This window comes from Felis catus, chromosome B4 (assembly GCF_018350175.1).
Source record: "Felis catus isolate Fca126 chromosome B4, F.catus_Fca126_mat1.0, whole genome shotgun sequence".
NCBI lineage: Eukaryota > Metazoa > Chordata > Mammalia > Carnivora > Felidae > Felis > Felis catus.
In genome coordinates, this window is record NC_058374.1 from 75,293,526 (window position 1) to 75,314,961 (window position 21,436).

At 37.3% G+C, this 21,436-nt stretch overlaps 1 protein-coding gene across 1 annotated transcript in view; it reads right to left on the minus strand.

Annotated features, from left to right (window-relative positions):
- The window catches only part of LOC101099132 (olfactory receptor 8S1-like), an 81,023-nt gene that overhangs the window by 3,734 nt on the left and 55,853 nt on the right, over window positions 1-21,436 (minus strand). Inside the window, exon 3 of the mRNA XM_023257755.2 lies at window positions 256-379. The gene's annotated coding sequence lies outside the window, so the exon portion shown is untranslated. The remainder of the gene's footprint in view (window positions 1-255; window positions 380-21,436) is intronic.

Sequence of the window (21,436 nt, forward strand, 5' to 3'; positions counted from 1 at the left end):
AAGGGTAAGAAATACCTTTACCCGTATCAACCCTCTCACAACTCAGCATAGTAAAGCACAAAAAAAGATATCCTTGACCCACAAGTTCTCCCATGGGGAAAAGAGGCAGCAAGCATACCCATGGATGCCAGCCCCAGATTTACCTGCCACATACCCCAGCACTATCTGCCTGCCTGTGAACTCCAGCACAAAGCACAAGGCCAGCCCACATACCCCATCAGCCAGCCTGCTCATGGTCCCCACCAACCAGCCTACCAAGAATCTCTGGCCTGGCTGATGGTGAAGGACTCTCCTTGCTGAAGAAGTTTCCTCTTGAAGAAATATCTGCACTCCAATATTCATTGTCACATTATTCACAGTAGCAAGACATGGTGGCAACCTAGGAGTCCATTGACAGATTAATGGATTAAAAAATGTCATATATATATATATATATATATATATATATATATATATATGTAATAGAATATTACTCAGCCCTAAGAAAAAGAGGAAATCCTGCCATTTGCAAAAACATGGATGAACTTAGTGGACTATATGCTAAGTGAAATAATCCAGACACAGAAGGAAAAATACTACATGATAACACTTATATGAGGAACCTAAAATGGTCAAACTCATAAAAGCAGAGACCAGAAAATGGCTGCCAGAAGTTGGGAGGAGGAGAAAACAGGGAGGTATTAGTTAATGGATTAGGGTAGTTAATGGATTAGGTAGTTAATGGATTAGGATTAGTTAATGGATTAAAGGGTACAAAATCAGCTACACAAAATGAATAAGTCCTAGAGATCTACCATATTTCATGGTGACTATAGTTAGTAATTCTGTATTGTATCCTTAAAAGTGACTAAGAGGGTAGATCTTACATGTTCTTATCACACACAAAAAGTCACAATAATAAATAAAGAGGGTGGGAGGAAACTTTTGAACGTGATGGATATGTTATGTCATAGATTGTTATGGTGGTCTCACAGATGTATACTTATCTCCAAACTCATCACATTTACACATTAAATAGATACAGCTTTTTCTTTGTCAATGTCGTCTCAATAAGGTACTTTAAAATTTATATTAAAGCATTTTTATTGTGGCTGATTCCTGAAACATCACCATTATTGATTTATTTCTTAAATCTCTATTTCAAAATTTAAAGTAAACAGCTCTGGGAATATAATATAATAGGTTTGTTTCTAGATATTAACACCATTATGTGGAGGAAATTAGTTGGCTCTTGCCCAAAGTAAAAGTTCCCTGAGAAATGTTAATTTCAGAATCAGACGAAGGCTACCAAGCATAATAAATAGCCCATAAGAGTTACTCAGAACGTGATAGTGAAAAATATGAATGAATGACTGAATGAGAGACTTTTTAAAGACAAGCCAGTCTGTGTGATGAAGACACACGCTTCTAAATAGTATTTGTTGTAGTCCCATGATTTTTAAGGGCACTTGGCATTAGGGGAAAACACAAAATTGGAGGTGCCAAAGATAACCATCACCTATTTTCTTCATGTGTTCTGGTTTGCTTTATGTCCCATTCCTTGACCGATTAGATACCTCATATGCTCTGGGGTGGGTTAAGGGAGATCTTTGGTTTGGTTTGGTTTCACAAAGATTTACTAAACAAACATGGAAATCAATAGCATTATTACATAAATTAGACTGCAGTATAATTTCCCGAGGATTTATATACAAATCACAATGATTCCTATTATGCAATCAATTGTCAAGATTTTGAACAGTACTTTTCCACATGAGTGGCTCACATGAGTGAGGACTAGCTATATACATTGCATAGTAACTAAGATCCCCTTATGGAGTTTCCAGTTCCAGCTTCCCAGGAAAAGCACCAAATGACAAAGCTTACTACTTCACATCTGTGGTACCCTATAGTCACATTTGCCCTACAAGCATGAACAAGATGATAAGGCTGCCCATAAGGGCAGCACAAAAAGAATGATGGTGAAATACCATCTTAGAAGACAAGGAAGCACTACCTACATTTCAAAAGGCTTCAAATCCCATCTGTCAAAACACAAACTCAATTATTAGATATTTATTGAATTATTGTTAATCATCACAGGACTGTCAATGGGACTGTGATTATATAAGAGAATATCCTTATTTGTAGAAGATGAATGCTTAAGTACTCATGAGTGAGGTGTTACAATGTCATATTACTTTCAAGTGATTCAGCAGATCAAATTACATAGAGAGATAGATGATAGATAAATGTAAGTTAATAAAGTATATGTAGCAAAATGCTAACAATTTATGGATCTAGGTAAAAGTTATACTATCATATTACTTTCAACTTTCCAGTGTGTTTATTATTTTTTTAAATTTTTTAAAAATGTCTTAGTATTTATTTATTTTTGAGAGAGAGAGAGACAGAGCCTGAGCCAGGGAAGGGCACAGAGAGAGGGAGACACAGAATCTGAAGCAGGATCCAGGCTGAGCTGTCAGCACAGAACCTGACGTGGGGCTCAAACTCACAAACCGCGAGATTCCATGACCTGAGCTGAAGTGGGATATTTAACTGACTGAGCTACCCAGGTGCCCCAGTGTAATTTTTTTTTAAGTTTATTTATTTACTTTTGAGAGAAAGAGCAAGTATGAATTGGGGAGGGGCAGAGAGAGAGAATCCCAAGCAAGCTCCATGCCACCTGAGAAGCTGACAAAGACATCTTAGGGAACTAGTCCTAAAAACTAGTCATCCTGGAGCAAACAGCATTGCAGGAGAGCTCTGGGACAGTGAAAAAAGAGTTTAGATGAGAGGAATCAGAAGAAGTATCTTAGAAAGTCATAAAGAGAGGGAAGGCAGGAGAGAAGGGAGAATAAAGTAGTTCAAGTAGCCTCAGAAGGAACAAAACCATCAGAGAATTTAGGAAGGACATTATTATGCCCTTGGCTTGTATTCTGGAGCTCAGCATTAATAAGTGAAGCCATCCTTGTTTAGTTGATTTCCATAAAGAGAGGATTACCGCAACTACTCAACTCTGTGAATAGGTATAATTTACAGTCTAAAAAGCTGGATGAGTAAAAAGAAGTATGTTTACCCAGGCTCCAAAAGACCCTGTAGATAAATCTTCAGAAACTTTTTCTAATTTCTGCTTGAGGATCATCTCACTTGAGCAATTTCTTTCATCTTTCTTAATCCTGATTAATCATTTGTCCACTTCCTCTATGATGAATACCTTGCTGTTTGCACTGTCCAAATAATGAATCCTCTTATGCAACCAATCAGAGACAGGCAGCTGGATTTTGCCAGTTGATGGGTTGAAGGACTGAATGAGGAGCCTAAGAGACAGCTGGCTAATGTTAGGCATTCCCTGGAGTCACACTAGAAGTTTGACTTTGGACTCATTAACTAAAAAGAAGAACTTTTGGGAGGGCAACAGGGGACATTATTATGCAACATCTTTGGAAATTCTGGGTTTGAAGCAATTACTTTGAACTACTGAATGACAAATTCTCTTATTCTGATGAGAGCTCCACAGGAACAAGGAGGGAGAAGAAAATTTGGTCCCCGTGTAGGAAGCCAGGATTTTCCCTCAGGCCAAATACAAGGTGGATGACTCCTCTTGGGATTTTCCATGGAAGCTGAGGAGTGTTATCTCCTGATCATCTTCCCTTGTGTATATGAAATAGGTTTGTAAATACAAGTAAGCTGAATATCAGGAGAGTCAAATGAGTAAAAACAAGACAAACTTGCTTTTCATTAGTCTTTCATTACATAAGAAATTATGAAACAATCTCCTGCCATATCAATAGACACTACACCACCTTACCTAGATATAATGGCTTAGCAGATATGCTCAGAGGCATTTTCTGTACATATATGAGATCCATATGTATGTTCCAGCTTGTTTTCATCACTTAATTAAACATCTTGGAGGTCTTTTCATGCCTACATGCAATACCCAGCTTTTTCCTCTTTATGCCTATGTGATATTCATAATACAGATCTGCCATAATTTAACCATTCTTCCATTGATAATTATTCAAGCTGATTCCAAGCTTCAATAGATTCAAATCTATTATAATTAGTGCTATACTGAGCAAAAAAAAGTTTCTACCTATGGGTATGTATGCTAGTTATTTTGTAGTCTAGAACACCATATTGCAATTTCTGCATCAATATCAGAGATATAAATTTGAAATTAGATTTGATAGTTTACATATTCCACCTCTCAGTTATATCAACTTACTGTTGTGTACTTGACTGTGTGAGGTATCTATTTGACTATGTGGACTCAACAATGTTAATTTCATGCTGCATAACATATAAAGGGGAATGTGAGAACAAATAAAATCAGAGTCATGCATGTAAGTCATTCGGCCTCTGAAAGGAGACTTCCTCATCTTTGAGGGAGAACAGGAAAACTGCATGTGTCTACAGTTGCAGCACAAAATCACTTTGAGAAGACATGGAACCTAAAGCCAATATATTTAAATTAGTACAGTGACAGGAAAAGTAAGTCAGAATAATTTCTGTATTCTTGTACAAATAGTGCTGGCACAGGTCAACACCAATCGCAATGAAGATTTCCAATGAAAACCAAGCAAGCATTTATTATTGGACACATACTTCTACTACACACAGCAATGACAGATAAAGTACAAAAAGAATTTACCACTTATTTGAAATTTAATCTTATGATATTCCATTTTTTGAACATTTCACAATTTATCCATTGTTCTGTTGATTGGTATTTGAATTGTTTCCACTTTTTAGCAAGTATTCATAACTCTGCTATGAACATTCGTATAAAAATCTTTTATGTAGATGTACACACTAATTTTCCTTGTATATTACTTGAAGAGGAATTGCTGGGACATAGCATAACTATATGGTTGGTCTTAGTAGAAACTAGCAAACTATTCTCCAAAGTGTTTGTAACACCGCATGCTCAGTACCAACATATGAGGGTTTCAGTTGTTTCACATTCTTATCAATATTTTGTATTGTTAGTCTTTTTTTTTTAAGTTTAGCAAATCAGATGCATGTGAAGTAGAAATTCATTGTGGTTTAATTGCATTGTATCAATCATGTTGAGGAAATTTCCATGTTTACTGGCCACTTGTATATCCTGTTTGGTGAAAAATATAAATTTTTCCATTTGTATTGAGAATATATATTCCAAAGTCTATGAATTCTTTTACCTTTCCCGAATGTGTCTTTCAATGAACAGAAATTTTGAATTTAATGCAGTACAATTAGGCACTTTTATCTTTTTATAAGTAGTACTTCTTGTTTCCTCTTCAAAACATCTTTGCCCTTCCCAAGATCATGAATATACTTTCCTAGGCAGTCTTCTAAAAGCTTTATTATTTCACTAGTCACAAATAGGATTACAACACATAAAACTGAATTTCTGTATGGCGTGAAGTAGGCTATACTATATGGGATATTCAAACAATCTAGTACCTTCATTTCCACTTAAATTATATTAGTACATTTGTTGTAAATCAAATGCATATACATATGGGTCAATTCCTGTTCCAATATTCAATCTGTCTATTATTATGCCAATGCCACATTGTCTTAATTACTCTTATTTTACAAGCCTTGAAATCTGACAAAGTACTCTAGAGTTGTTTTTTGAGATTATCTCGTCTATTGTGGAACTTTAAATTTAAAATTGAATTTGAGAACATTTGTCAATTTCCATAAAAGTTTTGCTGCAATTTTGATTAAGATTATATTGAATATACAGTCGCCTGGATGGCTCAGTTGGTTAAGTGCCAAGTCTTGATTTTGGCTCAGGTCATGATCTCATGGTCATGAGATTGAGCCCTGTGTTGGGCTGGGTGTAAAGCCTGCTTAAGATTCTCTCTCTTCTTCTGCCATCTGCCCTTCTCCTGCTCGCCTGTGCTCTCTCTCTCTCCCTTTCAAAAATAAATATGTAAATGATACCCTTGCTGGATAGAGTATTCTTGGCTGCAGATTTTTCCCATTCAGCACTTGGAATATATCATGCCACTCCCTTCTGGCTTGCCAGGTTTCTGTTGAGAAATCTCCAGCAGCCTTATGGGTCTTCCCATATGGGTATGTTGTGTTTTCATTTTTGTCTCAGAATTTTTATTTCCCTTTAGCATTCTTTTGTAAGGCATGTCTAGTGATGATAAATTCCCTCAGTTTTTTTTTTCTCTATGAAAGTCTTTATCCCTCCTTCATTTATGAAGAACAACATACTTTGCTGGGTAAAATGGTTTTTGTTGACAATTTTTTTTACTTTGAGCATTTTGAATATATCATTCCATTCTCTCCTGGGTGGAAGGTAACTGCTGAGAAATCTGTTGGGTCTTATTGGGATTCCCTCGTATGTGGTGAATCTTTTCCATTGCTGCCTTTAAAATTCCCTCCTTGTCTTTGATTTTAGAGAACTTGATTATAATCTCAGTCAAGATCTCCTTGGGTTGTATCCTTTTGGAGATCTTTGAGCTTTGGGTACCTGGTTGGCCATGTCTTTCCCCAGATTTGGGGAATTTTTGTCCATTATTTCTTCAAGTAAGCTTTTTATCCCTTTTTCTCTTTTCCCTTTTAGAACTTCTATAATGCAAATACTTTTCTTTTTGTTAGTTGCCCATAATTCATACAGGCTTTCTTCACTCTTTTTCATTCTAATTTATTTTTTCTCCTCTGATTGGATACTATCAAGAGTTCTGTCTTCCAGTTTACAGATTCTTTCTTCTGCCTGATTGAGCCTGCTGTTGAAGCTCTCTATTACATTTTTCATTTTACTCATTGTATTCTTTAGCTCCAAAATTTCTGTTATGTTCTTTTCTGATTCTAGCTCTTTACTAACTTATCATTTTGTTCATGCATTGTTTTCCTGAGATCGAGTTGTCTATCTGTATTCTCTTGAATCTCAGTTAATTTCCTTAAAATAACTATTTTTAATTCTTTTTCTGATAACTCACAGATCTCCATTTTTGGAAGATCAGTTGCTGGAAAACTACTCTGTTCTTTCCTCCTTTTCCATGTTTCTGATGACTCTGCACTGATGTCTACAAATTTGAGAAAGCAGTCAACTCTTCCAGCTTTTTTGGACTGGTTTAGTGGGGAATATCTTCATCTGAATGTCATTACAATGGCACTGGTTGGGTGGAGTGCAGTGTATTTGCTTCCTGGGAGGGCACAGCAGCATAGTCTCTATGCAGCTCCATCATCTGAAGTCAACATTGGCACAGACTATGGGAGTCTTCTGTGGCCAAGACTGTGGAGTTCCTGTGGATGGCAGTGGTGGCTATGGCTATTGGTAGTCTCAAAGAAGAAACCTGCTGGTATCTTTTTGTTGCCCCTTTTTGCCCATGGGAGGACGTTCTAATCAAAAGGATCCCTCTTTCTGCCTGATCTGGCATGCTGGAACTCAAAGTGCTAGCAGAGTTGAGGTCCTATGATCAGGTACATGTAGCACTATCACAGTGCCTGGGTCCTGGGGCACAGATGCACTTGCTGCTGCACTAGTACTGGTGTCTAAGGTGTGAGAATCTGCAAATCTCCCATGGAACCAGGGTCTGGGTCTCTAGACCTTGTCGTAGTGTCTCAGGCAGGAAGGAGAAATGCAGTAGTAGCAGCACACTCATAATTCCAAGGCACAATAGTGGCTTGGGTCAGGGGACGGGGTATAGTAGCAGCACAACCTGTGGATGATGAGTCCAAGTCCCAACTCTGGCCCAGGGAGCAGTTGCAGAACAAGAGGAGCATGTTTCAAGTGGCAGTCCTTTAAAGCTACGTGTCAGGACCCAGGTGACAGATTGGAGAGCAGCGGTGGCTGGGTCCAAGGAATGGCAGGTCAGAACCACAACATGTTACTTGAGGGCAGGGCTCAGAGCAGTGACAGCTTGCCCCTAGTAATGGTGGTCAAAGAGTGACTTGAGACCCAAGGGGTAGACTTCAGAGAAGCAGTGGCTTCCCTGGAAATGGTAGGACAAAGCTATGACCTGGGACTAGTGGCAGGATGCAGAGAAGCAGCAGCTCTGGTTCCATATGTGGCAAGGTAGTGTGGCATCCTGATCCCAGAAAGTGAGGCACAGCAGTGATTGAGGCCCCTGGGGCAAGTCTCACCACAGCAATATCTCCAACCCCAGGGAGGAGATGCAATGGTGGGGACTCCAGGCACCTCCATCAGATGGGATAAGCAATAGTGAAGACCATGGGAGTTCTTAGTACCAAAGGATGCAGACATCCACAGCAGTGAGGCTTGCTGAGGTTCTCCTGCTCTCCTTTTCCCCATGGGATGAAATTCCTCTGAGAGGATCCTTCCTGGAACTGAGCTGCTCTTGACCAGGGGATAGGGTAACACAGGTAAAATGCTTCTTATGCTTTTCTATGTGGCCATCCTCAATTTTTGAGCTCAGCAGTTTTTTCTCCTTCTTCCTTGTAGTCCAGAACTTTCTCTGAGCTATTTTAGTTGTTTATTTATTGTTTTGCTGGTTTTGGTGGGGAGGGAATGTTGGGAACTCCTAGCCCTCCATCTTGCAGATGTCACTTCCCTTGCCTCATACATTTTCAAAGCTTTGTTTTTAGATCCATAAACATTTTGGAAGCTATTCCTTTTGGGGAGATTTTATTCTTTTATCATTATGTAATATCTCTCTTTGTCCCTGATAATCTTCTTTATTCTAAAGTATACTTTGAAAAATTAGTATAGATAATCTACCCCCCTCTTGTTTTTCTTGGTATATCTTTTATTTTTTAATTTACATCCAAGTTAGTTAGCATATAGTACAATACTGAATTCAGGAGTAGATTCCTTAATGCCCCTTACCCATTTAGCCCATCCCCCCTCCCACAACCCCTCCAGTAACCCTGTTTGTTCTCCATATGTTTTGTACCCTCAGTTGCATAGTACCCTCTAGTTGCATCCACACAGTTGCAAATGGCAAGATTTCATTCTTTTGATTGCTGAGTAATACTCCAGTGTCTGTGTGTGTGTGTGTGTGTGTGTGTGTGTGTGTGTGTGTACATACACACACACACACACACACACACACCACATCTTCTTTATCCATTCATCTATCAATGGATATTTGGGCTCTTTCCATACTTTGGCTATTTTTTTTATACTTATTTTTGAGAGAGACAGAGAGACAGAGAGCAAGAGGTGGGGGGACAGAGAGAGTGAGACACAGAATCCAAAGCAGGCTCTAGGCTCTGAGCTGTCAGCCCAGAGCCCAATACAGGGCTTGAACTCACAAACTGGGAGACCATGATCTGAGCCAAAGTTGGACGCTCAGCTGACTGAGCCACCCAGGCATCCCCATACTTTGGCTATTGTTGATAGTACTGCTATAAACATTGGGGTGCATGTGCCCCTTCAAAACAACATACCTGTATCCCTTGGATAAATACCTAGTAGTGCAATTGCTGGGTTGTAGGGTAGTTCTGTTTTTAATTTTTTGAGGAACCTCCATACTGTTTTCCAGAGTGGCTGCACCAGCTTGCATTCCTACCAGCAGTGCAAAAGACATCCTCTTTCTCTGCATCCTCGCCAACATCTATTGCTGCCTGAGTTGTTAATGTTAGCCATTCTGACAGGTGTCAGGTGATATTTCCTTGTGGTTTTGATTTGTATTTTCTGGATGATGAGTGGTGTTTCCTGGATGATTTCCCATCCGGTATTTCCTGGATAATCCAGTGGCCATCTGGATGTCTTCTCTGGAGAAGTGTCTATTCATGTATTTTGCCCATTTCTTCACTGGATTGTTTGTTTTTTGGGTGTTGAGTTTGATAAGTTCTTTTTTTTTTAATTTTTTTTTCAACATTTATTTATTTTTGGGACAGAGAGAGACAGAGCATGAACGGGGGAGGGGCAGAGAGAGAGGGAGACACAGAATCAGAAACAGGCTCCAGGCTCTGAGCCATCAGCCCAGAGCCCGACGCGGGGCTCGAACTCCCGGACCGCGAGATCGTGACCTGGCTGAAGTCGGACACTTAACCGACTGCGCCACCCAGGCGCCTCGAGTTTGATAAGTTCTTTATAGATTTTGGATACTAACCCTTTATCTGATATGTCATGCAAATATCTTCTCCCATTCCATCGGTTGCCTTTTAGCTTTGCTGTCATGATATATCTTTCTCATCAGTTTTTGTCCGATGTATTATTGTCTTCTTCTTAAATTTTCTTATAGACAGCATATATTTGTTTTATAGTGCAATATAATAATATCTTGTGTTTAAACCCATTTGTTTAGCCCACTCACATTTAAAATTATTAATGGTTTCCCTACATTGTTATCATATACATTTTTAAATAATCTCAGTCTACCTTCAAATAATAGGTATAGCAATTCAAGTGTAGTATAAAGACCTTGTAACAATTTATTCCCAATTATTCCTTTCTCTGTTTTGTGCCATTGTCATGCATTTCACCTGTGAACACACAGTGTACTATATTATGTGAACACAGAACACACTGCTACATTTTTGCTTTAAAAATATTTGTTTTTATCTAAGGAAAACTTTCAATTTTTTTCTGATTGGCTTTAATTTTTCAACATTGCTACACTGGATCTTATTTGAGAATCACTTGTGTCCACTTGTGTCAATGCTTTGAAACTATACATACTACTGCCACATTCTGCCACTCTCTTGTAATTGTCTTGCTATAAAAATAATTTTAGAGCAGTTAAAGTTTTATAAAAGACTGTATTTTCCCTTTATTTGTTCTCTTTTTTTATACTCTCCATTTCTTTTTATAAGTCTAAAGTCTTAGCTTATATAATATTCCATGTACCTGAGAAACCTCATTTAACTTTTATGTACACTAGGTCTTCAGGAAATACATTCTCTCATGTTTTCTTTGCTTAGAAAGTCTTTATTTGTTCTTTAATTTTGGAGGTTATCTTTGCTGGGTACACAGTTCTCAGTTGGCCATTTCTTTTTTGCAGCTCTTTAGAAATTTCACTCCACTGTCTTCTTGCTTGCATGGTTTTAATGGGAATTCTCCTGTAATTATTTTATTTTTCCTTTAAAAGGCTTTTAGTATTGAATTTTTGTCTTTTTATTTTTTGACCCATACCTGTTTCTCCCATTCCCCAACCCCCACCTCTCGCAACAAACAGAGGCTGCTGTTATTCTTACATTTGTACCTCCCAGGTAATGTATGTTTTTTCTCTGTCTAGCACAAATTCCTTCTCTTTTCCCATGGGTAGTACTCCACTTTTCCCCCTCTTTTATTTTCCCCAAGGTGCAAAGAATTTTACCAGTGCCCTCAACTAAAGGTTTTGATATACTCTGTGCAGATTAAGGTTTTTGTTCCATAAGGGAAATAGAGAAGGATCTAGGTGGAGTTTCTGCAATGACTGCTATTCCCTTACCCCCACCACAGGGAGGCTTTTTTACAGTACTCTTTTTTCTTTACATTTCTCAGAGGAAAAGCCTGAAAGTGTGAACCTCCAGGGTCTGCCACCCCCAGAGTCTTCATATTCTCACACTAGCCTACACTCAGTCTTTGGGAATTGATAAAAATTATGTTGTATTTATTCTTCATACCGGTTTAGATGGTTTTCAGTAGTATCTATCCTAGTTAAACCTTTTTACCCTTGCAGGTGTTTGTTTCTCTCTAGATTTCAAATTAGCCATTTGCCCTGCAACCTGCTTAGGGGCTCAAGAAGCACAGGGGCACCTGGATGGTTCAGTGGGTTAAGCTTTCAAACTTACATTTCGTGAGATCAAGCCCTGAGTCACGCTCTGCACTGACAGCATGAAGCCTGTTTGGGATTCTCTGTCTTCTCTTTCTCTGCCCCTCTCCTGCTCTCTCTCTCTCTCTCTCTCTCTCTCTCTCTCTCACAGTAAATAAATAAACTTAAAAAAAAAAAAAGAATTGCAGTTGTTAATCTGCAGTGTGTCCAGCTATTTTCTTCTTGCAGTGATAGCAGCATTCTTTCCAGCTCTCCATATCTGGGCTGCAACGGGAAATTCTCTCTTCATCAGTCATCAACCATTTCACTCTATTTAATGTGAATTTTTCTCTTTCCTTGAAGTACTCGACAAGTTATATCTTTCTTAAATTATGCAAAATTTGTACAATAATTTCGTCAGATTTTGCCTCTTCAGATTTTATCATTTCCTTGATTCCCTTAAATCCCTCTACTAGAAGAATTCTGGAGTCTCTCAATAACTCATTTATATCTTTAGTATCCTTGTGTCAGTGTGCTTTATTAGATATGAGTTTCTCAGTATGATTGTCTTGTCTTTGGCAACATTTAGGTGGTCTAATAATAAAATACAATCTAGGGCTTATTTCAAATATTAATATTTTTATTTCAGTGGTCACATTTTTTTCATTTCTAAAATACAAGTGAAATATTTTATCTCTTTGATCATGTTTTGTTTCTTCCTGCTTTTCTTAGTAATTATCTATTTGTTGAAAGTGGAAATTATGCTTTTGTTTAACACTTTTGAGTGTATTAAATATATCTTTTAAAATATTTTTTTCAGAATAGGTTATAATATGAATTTCTTATAGAGTTATTCCTCTTCTGATTATTGATTTTTTTCTCTGTCATTCCTATTACGTTTTGGAATTATGGCTTACAGACTAATTTGAACTTTTTGTTGTTTTCCTATTAATTTTTTAATTAATTCCAGTATAGTTAACATATAGCATTATATTGGTTTAAGGTATACAAAACAGTGATTCAAAAAGTCTATACATTACTCAGTGCTCATCATGTTAAGTGTACTCTTTAATCCCCATCACCTATTTCCTTTTGCTTGTTTCTTAAATTCCACATATGAGTGAAATCATATGGTATTTGTCTTTCTCTGACCAACTTATTTCATGTAGCATTATAATCTCTTACTCCACCCATGTTGTTGCGAATGGCAAGATTTCATTCTTTTTTATGGTTGAATAGTATTCTCTTTTTTTATCTACATCATTTCTTCTTTATTATCACTGATGGACACTTGAGCTGCTTCCACATCTTGGCTACTATAAATAATGTTGCAATAAACATAGGGTTATGTGTATCCCTTTGAATTAGTGTTTTGGTATTTTGGTGGTAAATACCCAGTAGTGTGATTATTGGATTGTAAGGGAGTTCTACTTTAATTTTTCAGGAACCTAAATAGTATTTTCCAGAGTAGTTGTATCAGTTTGCATTCCCAACAGCAGTGCAAGAGTGATCCCCTTTCTCCATATCCTCCCCAAAACTTGTTTCTTGTGTTGTTGATTTTAGCCATTCTGACAGGTGTGAGGTGATATCTCATTATAGTTTTGATCTGTATTTCCCTGATAAGTGATGTAAGAATCTTTTCATGATGTATCTGTTAGCTATCTAGATGTCTTTGTTGGAGAAAGGTCTGTTCATCTCTTCTGCCCATCCCATTTTTAAATTGGATTATTTGCTTTTTGGGTATTGAGTCATATCAGCTCTTTACATATTTCGGATACTAATCCTTGATCAGATATGTCACTTGCAAATATCTTCTCCCATTCGGTAGGTTGTCTTTTAGTTTTGTTGATTGTTTCCTTCACTGTGCAGAAGCATTTTATTTTGATATAGTCTTAATAGTTTATTCTTGCTTTTGTTTGTCTTGCCTTGGTAGACATATGCCTGTGGTCTCTTCAAGGATTTTATGGCTTCAGATATCCATTTAGGTCTTTAATCCATTTTGAGTTTATTTTTGTATATGGCATAAGAAATTGGCCCAGTTTAATTCTTTTGCATATAGCTGTCCAGTTCTCCCAACACCATTTGTTGAAGAGACTTTTTCCTATTGTATATTATTTCCTCTTTTATGAAAGATTAATTAATCATACAATTGTGGGTTTATGTCTGGGTTTTCTATTCCATTGCATTGATCCGTGTGTCTCTTTTTGTGCCAGTACAATACTGGTTTGATTACTACAGCTTTGTAATATAACTTGAAGTCTGGAATTGTGATACCTCCAGTTTTGTTTTTCTTTTTCAATACTGCTTTTGCTATTCATGGTCTTTTGTGGTTTTATGCAAAATTTAGGATTGTTTGTTCTAGTTCTGTGATAAATTCTGTTGGTATCTTGATAAAGATTGCTTTAAATCTGTAGATTACGTTGGGTAGTATAAACATTTTAATAATATTCATTCTTCCAACCCATGAGTATGGAATGTGTTTCCATTTCTTTGCGTCATCTTCAATTTCTTTCATCAGTGTCTCATAGTTTCAAAGTACAGGTCTTTCACATCTTTAGTTAAGTTTATTCATAGGTACTTTATTATTTTTGATGCAAGTGTAAATGGGGTGGTTTTCTTAATTTCTCTTTCTCCCACTTCATTATAAATGTGTAGACATGGAGATGCCTGCATGGCTCAGTTAAGTGTCCAACTCTTGATTTCAGCTCAAGTCATGATCTTACAGTTCATAGGAACGAGCCCCATGTCAAGCTCTGCACTGACAGAGTAAAGCCTGCTTGGAATCCTCTCTCTCCCTCTTTCTCTCTGCCCCTCCCTAGCTCATGCTCTCTCTCACTCTGTGTCTCTCAAAATAAATATTTTAAAGAATGTATAAATGTATAGAAATGCAACATATTTCTGTCACAGACTAATTTGAATTTGAGTTTTGTTTTTTTTGTGTTGTTTTGTTCCCTCTCTCTACTCCTATTTCTCTACCTGGCAATTGCCTTTACATGGACCTTTGTGACTTCTTCCACAATCAGTTAGACTATTCAGTAGGGTATTGCCTCAATGGCAGAGAAAATTAAACCTTGACTAAACACTACTCTGGTTTTACCTAACAAAGTTTTAAAACAAGACCTGAAAATAACCTAACTGCTCCCAGAATAAAGCTCAATAATGCTTTTAGGAATTCAAAAATATCAACCATCTGGCAGGGTAAATTTCATAATACATGGTATCATAATATCACAATAAAAAGCTCCTAGACATGGCAATCCCTATCAAAATAACACCAGCATTCTTCACAGAGCTAGAAAAAAGAATCCTAAAATTTGTATGGAACCAGAAAAGACCCCGATAGCCAAAGCAATCTTGAAAAAGAAAACCAAAGCTGAAGGCATCACAATCCCAGACTTTAAGCTGTATGACAAAGCTGTAATCAATGGAACAGAATAGAGAACCCAGAAATGGACCCACAAATGTATGGCCAACTAATCTTTGACAAAGCAGAAAAGAATATCCAGTAGAATAAAGACAGTCTCTTCAGCAAACAGTGCTGGGAAAACTGGGCAGTGACATGCAGAAAAATGAACTTGGACCACTTTCTTACACCATACACAAAAGTAAACTCAAAATGGATGAAAGACCTAAATGTAAGACAGGAAGCCATCAAAATCCTTGAGGAGAAAGCAGGCAACAACCTCTTTGACCTCACCTGCAGCAACTTCTTACTCAACACATATCCGGAGGTAAGGGAAACCAAAGCAAAAATGAAGTATTGGGACCTCATCAAAATAAAAAGCTTCTGCACAGCAAAGGAAAAAATCAGCAAAACTAAAAGGCAACTGATGGAATAGGAGAAGATATTTGCAAACAACATATCAGATAAGGGTTGGTATACAAAATCTATAAAGAACTTATCAAACTCAACACCCAAAAAACAAATAATCCAGTGAAGAAATGGGCAAAATACATGAGTAGACACTTCTCCAAAGAAGACATCCAGATGGCCACTGGATCATCCGGGAAATACCAGATGGGAAATCATCCGGGAAACACCACTCATCATCTGGGAAATACAAATCAAAACCACAAGGAAATACCACGTAACACCTGTCAGAATGGCTAACATTAACAACTCAGGCAGCAACAGATGTTGGCGAGGATGCAGAGAAAGAGGATGTCTTTTGCATTGCTGGTGGGAATGCAAACTGGTGCAGCCACTCTGGAAAACAGTATGGAGGTTCCTCAAAAAATTAAAAACAGAACTACCCTACAACCCAGCAATTGCACTACTAGGTATTTATCCAAGGGATACAGGTATGTTGTTTTGAAGGGGCACATGCACCCCAATGTTTATAGCAGCACTATCAACAATAGCCAAAGTATAGAAAGAGCCCAAAAGTCCATCAATGGATGAATGGATAAAGAAGATGTGGTATGTGTGCGTGTATGTGTGTATATATGTATACACACATACATGGTATATATGTATAATACATGGTATATATGTATAATACATACAATGGAGTATTACTCAGAAATCAAAAAGAATGAAATCCTGCCATTTGCAACTACATGGATGGAACTAGAGGGTATTATGCTAAGCAAAATTAGTCAGAGAAAGACAAATATCATATGACTTCACTCATATGAGGACTTTCAGATACAAAACAGATGAACATAAGGGAAGTGAAGCAAAAAGAATATAAAAACAGGGAGGGGGACAAAACTTAAGAGACTCATAAATATAGAAAACAAACAGAGGGTTGCTGGAGGGGTTGTGGGAGGGGGGATGGGCTAAATGGGTAAGGGGCATTAAGGAATCTACCCCTGAAATCACTGTTGCACTATATGCTAACTAGTTTGAATGTAAATTTAAAAAATTAATGTTAAAAAATTATAAATAAACATTAAAAAATAAAATTAAAAAATTAAAATTAAAAAAAACTCCTAGGTATGTGAAGAGTAAGGAAGATACAACCCATAATGAGTAAAAAAAAAAAAATCAGTCACTTGAAGCTGATCCAGAAATAACAGAATTTTTAGATTACTGGAATGTTGGCCAGGGGTGAAAAGGAAGGGTCATAAAACAGCATGAGGACACATTTTGGAGTGATGGGTATGTTCATTATATTTACTGTGAGGATGGTTATGTGAGATAGATATAGAATAGACATGGATATAGATATCTCATAGCTTATGAAATTATATAGTTATTATATACAAATTATGACTCAATAAAACTGTTAAAATTTAAATTGTGCAAGACTTTGACCTAGAATTTTTACTTCTATAAATCATTCCTAAAGCAATAGCTACCTATATATGAGAGGTGTATGGTCAAAGTACATTAGTAATTTAGTAAGAACAATTAAAAACAACCTAAAAATATGAGTAGATTAATTAGTTACTGTACATCCATGTAAGTATATTATGCAGTTATTAGAAAAATTGGTCCTAATCTATATGTGGATGAAACATGTTTACAAGAAATAGTAATGGTAAAGAAAGGAATTTGAAGAATCCCCTTTTCTTGCTGTATAGCAGCCTAGATACCCTCCAGTGACTATTGTAACTAGACATAGTACATAAGCATATATACTATGTATAACTATATATATGTGTGTGTGTATATATATATATATATATACATATATATATATATATATATATATATGTATAACGTACCATTTTCCATCTGCCTCTTCCCCCCTCCCCAAAATAAAATTTTAAAATATTAAAAGGGGTGCTTGGGTGGCTCAGTTGGTTCAGAGTCCAACTCCTGATTTTGGCTCAGGTCATGATCCCAGAGTCACGGGATCGAGCCCTGTCAGGCTCCAGGCTAAGTATGGAGCCTGCTAAGGATTCTCTTTCTCCCCCTCTGCCCATCTCCTCTGCTCAAGCACTCTTGCTCTCTCAAATTAAAAAAAAAAAAAATTACCATTTTATATACATTTCTGAATTTGCAAAAAGAGAAGGATTCTGCAAAGTCAAAAACAAAATGAAATCTGAAACCCAATGAATTAAATGAATACCAAACCTGACTTTTACCCCAAGGATTTCTGTTGAATCCCAGAAGGTCCACTCTAATGACTATTGTTAACCATGGGCTGTCCCACAGTAGGGACTTTAATTTAGACTCCTGTATAACCTGGGACCCAAAGATGGTCAGTAAGTGACAGTGTCACCATTAGTTCTGAGTTAAAAAAAAAAATTTAATCTTCATAACATCGAAGCAAGTTTCAAAATTCCAGCTTCTGATGTGATTTTAAACATGTCAAGTGGGAAATTTAATTTAAAATAGTTCCTTCAGGTGTTGTACACTGAGCATGGAGCCTGCTTAAGATTCTCTCTCCTTCACTCTCTCTGTGCTCCTTTCCCCAACTCATGCTCTATCTCTCTCTCTCTGAAAATATAAAACAAACAAACAAACAAACAAGAAAGGATAAGAACCATATGATCATTTCAATACATGAAGAAAAAGCATTTGACAAAGTACAACATCCACTCATGACAAAAACCCTAAACAAAGTAGGGACAGAGGGAACATATCTCAACATAATAAAAGTCATATATGAAAGATCCACAGTTATTACCCTCAATGGGGAAAACCTGAGAGCTTTTCCTCTACGGTTGGGAACAAGACAGGGGTGTCCACTCTCACCACTGTTATTTAACATAGTACTGGAAGTCCTAGCCTCAGAAATCACTGTTCACTATGACATGATACTCTGTAGAAAACCCAACGACTCCACCAAAAATTGCTACAACTGATAGACGAATTCAGCAGTCACAGGATACAAAATCAACATACAGAAATCTGTTACATTTCCACATACCATAATGAAGCAGCCGAAAGAGAAATCAAGGAATTGATCTCATTTTCAATTGCACCAAAAACCATAAGATACCTAAGAATAAACCTCACCAAAGAAGTAAAAGATCTGAATTCTGAAAACTATAGAGCACTTATGAAAGAAATCAAAAATGACACAAATAAACAGAAAGGTATTCAATGCTCAGGGATCAGAAGAACAAACATTGTTAGAATGTCTGTACTACCCAAAGCAATCTACACATTTAACGCAATCCTTATCAAAATGCTAACACCATTTTTCACAAAGTTAAAAAAAAAATCCTAAAATTTGTATGGAACCACAAAAGACCCCAAATAGTCAAAGCAATATTGACAAAGAAAAGCAAGGCTGGAGGCATCATAATTCCAGACTTCAAGCTATATTACGAAGTTGTAGTCATTAAATAGTAGACCGGCACAAAAACAGACATGTAGATCAATGGAACAAAATAGAAAGCCCAGAAGTGGACCCACAGCTATATGGCCAACTAATCTTTGACAAAACAGGAAAAATATCCAATGGCAAAAAGACAGTCCATCCAGCAAGTGGTGTTGGGAAAACTGGACAGCAATATGCCAAACAATGAAACTGGACCACTTTCTTATACCATACACAAAAAAATAAATTCAAAATGGATGAAAGGCCTAAATGTGAGACCAGAAACCATCAAAATCCTAGAGGAGAACACAGGCAGCAACCTCTTTGACCTCAGCTGCAGCAAAATCTTACTAGACATGCTGCTGAATGCAAGGAAAACAAAAGCAAACGTGAACTATTGGAATTTCATCAAGATAAAAACTTCTGCACAGTGAAGGAAACAATCAACAAAACTAAAAGGCAACCTTTGGAATGGGAGAAGATATTTGCAAATGGCATATCTGATAAAGAGTTAGTATCCAAAATCTATAAAGAACTTGTCAGACTCAACACCCAAAAAACAAATAACCCAGTAAAGAAATGGGCAGAAGACATGAATAGAACACTTTTCCAAAGAAGACATCCAGATGGCTAGCAGAAACATGAAAAGATGCTCAACATCACTCATCATCAGGGAAATACAAATCAAAACACACTGAGATACCACCTCACACCTGTCAGAATGGCTAAAATTAAGAACACAGGAAACAACAGGTGTTGGTGAGGATGTGGAGAAAGGGAAACCCCTTTTGCATTGCTGTTTGTGAATGCAAACTGATGCAGTCACTCTAGAGAACGGTATGGAGGTTCCTCAAAAAAAAAAACTAAAAATAGAATTAACCTACAATCCAGCAATTGTACTAAGTATTTACTCAAAGGATACAAAAAGTACAGATTCGAAGGTGTACATGCACCTCAATGTTTATAGCAGCATTATCAACAATAGCCAAACTATGGAGTGAGCCCAAATGTCAATCAATTGATTAACAGAAAAAGAAAATGTGGCATATATATACAATGGAACCTTATGAAGCCATCAAAAAGAATGAAATCTTGCCATTTGCAATGGTGGGGATGGAGGTAGAAAGTATTATGCTAAGTGAAATAAGTCAATCAGAGAATGACAAATACCATATGATTTCACTCATATGTGTAATTTAAAAAACAAAACAGATGAACATATGGGAAGGGAGAGGAAGAGAAGAGATGGAAACAAACTACAAGAGACTCTTAATGATAGAGAACAAACTGAGGGGTGATGGAGGGGAGGGAGGAGGATGGGCTAAATGGGTGATGGATATTAAGGAGGGCTCTTGTGATGAGCACTGGGTGTTTTATGTAAGTGATGAATCACTGAATTCTATTTCTGAAATCAATATCACACTATATGTTAACTAAAATTTAATTAAAAAAAAAGTCCTACCTAAAAAATAGCTTGGAACAATAGGAAACTAACTAACCCTAGGTGAAAGATCTGAGATGCAGGAAGGAATGGTGAACTGATGCCAGTGATCATCATGAAACAGGGCTGTTGCTACATAATAGGAATAATGGAGTAAATGTGTGGCACTCAGCTGAACCTCTAGGACATCTCTTGGCACTGCAGTTATAGGAACTACGTCTTGGTAAGGACATAGAAACGAAGTTCTCATCTGCCTCAGGGATGAAGTTCTTCACTCAGCAGAAATGTGAGCTGATGGTGACAGGAACCTTAATGAGTGTTAGAGAAGGGAGATGATGAATATAATTTATGGTCTAGGGACTAACCACCACAGAAAGAACTGTAATTCCTACTAGCCTTATCCTTGTAGATTATGACAGACACAGAGATAAACTGCCCATATTCCACTTCAACAAGACCTACTTACTGCCCAGATGCAGGGAGTGTAGTCAGTACACACATTCCAGCTGTTAGATCCTTCAGTGTCTGCCTCAAATGCAGGGGGCCAACTTGCCCAAGGTCATGTCCTTCTAGGGACAGACAATACCACTGATTGAGTGAGATGGTAGCATAAGACCTGGCTGTTTTGGTCTGATCAGAGACAACTCTGATGGTCAATACTCACAGGCTTCCTGTGGATTGTCTAAACCTTGCATCACAGTCCAACTCCTCCTTATGCCCAATCATGCTTATCCTCTAACTTTCCATAGGTGTTAATCTCCGATAAACCACCTTGCCCCCCAAACTCCAATGCAGCATCTGCTTCTAGAGAACCAAAATTATGATAGAAGTTTTCCCCCAAGAAATTAGGACCCAAATGATTTTTATAGGGTTTTGGCACAATGGAATTAACTTAGTATAAGGAGTATGTAAATCTGAGTGGTAAGATGGATACCCTATAGTGGGCACTGTCATGAACCTCTTAAGAATCTCTTGGATTCCTGTTACATATTCTCTGCACCTTTTTCTCAGCTTCTATGTGCTTTCTAACAGTGTGCACCTTTAATCTTTGAAAGATTCCCCTTGGGTCACAGGAGCCATTTCACTCAGATACATAGAAAGTTGGAATTACCTGGAAGTTTATACCCAGGTAAAAAGTGAGTTCT